Source organism: Bubalus kerabau, chromosome 8 (genome assembly GCF_029407905.1).
Source record: "Bubalus kerabau isolate K-KA32 ecotype Philippines breed swamp buffalo chromosome 8, PCC_UOA_SB_1v2, whole genome shotgun sequence".
Taxonomy (NCBI): domain Eukaryota; kingdom Metazoa; phylum Chordata; class Mammalia; order Artiodactyla; family Bovidae; genus Bubalus; species Bubalus kerabau.
In genome coordinates this window covers 34,588,043-34,588,997 of record NC_073631.1, presented here as the reverse complement: position 1 = coordinate 34,588,997, position 955 = coordinate 34,588,043, and the positions used below count along the sequence as shown (strand labels likewise).

The 955-nt window shown below is 41.2% G+C and overlaps 1 pseudogene; it reads right to left on the bottom strand.

Moving 5' to 3' along the window:
• Window positions 1–267: 267 nt before the first annotated feature.
• LOC129658819 (COP9 signalosome complex subunit 8-like) lies at window positions 268–955 on the bottom strand (annotated as a pseudogene).

Below are 955 nucleotides of genomic sequence, written 5' to 3'. Positions count from 1 at the left end.
AGAAAAAAACAACTGACAACCACTGTTCTACATGAAGCAGGAAGGCAGTATTTTATGAGTCAGTAGGAAATATAAACTGACTGCATAATACTGATGGGCTCCATCAAAATTGTCAACTACTAAAAAATGACAATTGTTTTAACAACCATTATAATTTAGTTTATATTATATATATATTATATAGGTATTTTATCAAAATTTAGGAATGCTAAGGTGCTTAATCCATCTGATAAAATTGAAAATAAACCCTTTACATTTCTCTTTTTGTCAGTATTCAGGATTTGGAAGGTGGATCTTGAACTCAGAATGATAAATGATAAGGAAAGCCACATAGTTGGTGAGTCAGGCTAACTGCTGCCCACTGGGAATGGGTGGAACAGGGGCAGGCTGTGATAAGGCAATAAACCTGTTAGAGGAAATACCAGGGCCCCTGAAAGTGGCTTTTTGGGCATGACCATCCTTGTGGTGGAATCAGCCTGCCATCCTTCTCTAGTATACCTTTCACAGCCTCTTCCATTGGAAGTCCAACAAAGGTTGCAAAATAGCAGGTGATGACGATAGATGTATATGTTTGAGAGACCATGGAGAAGGCTCCTCTCCAGGTTGCATTCTCTAAGCACTTCCATGATTGGCTGGACCATCTCAGACCACTGGTGAGCTTTGATGGTGGAATAGATTCTGGGGAAACCTCTCTGCCAAATTCTTTGTCCTACTGACCAAGTTCAGAATTTGCAGGTTTTATAGCATGTAGTATCCTTTTTCAAAAGTTTCCTGCATTATTCGTGTTATTATGGAGCAGATATAAATTTAGAAGCTGGCCATACACTGGGGGTGTAACAATTTCCCCTGGAGCCTCAAGCTCCTAGTTCTCCCACTGATCTAGCAACTTTGTGAAACTGAAGGAACTTGCCACCATCACCGCCGCTGGCCTTTTCCTGGCTGGTCCTGCCGCCAT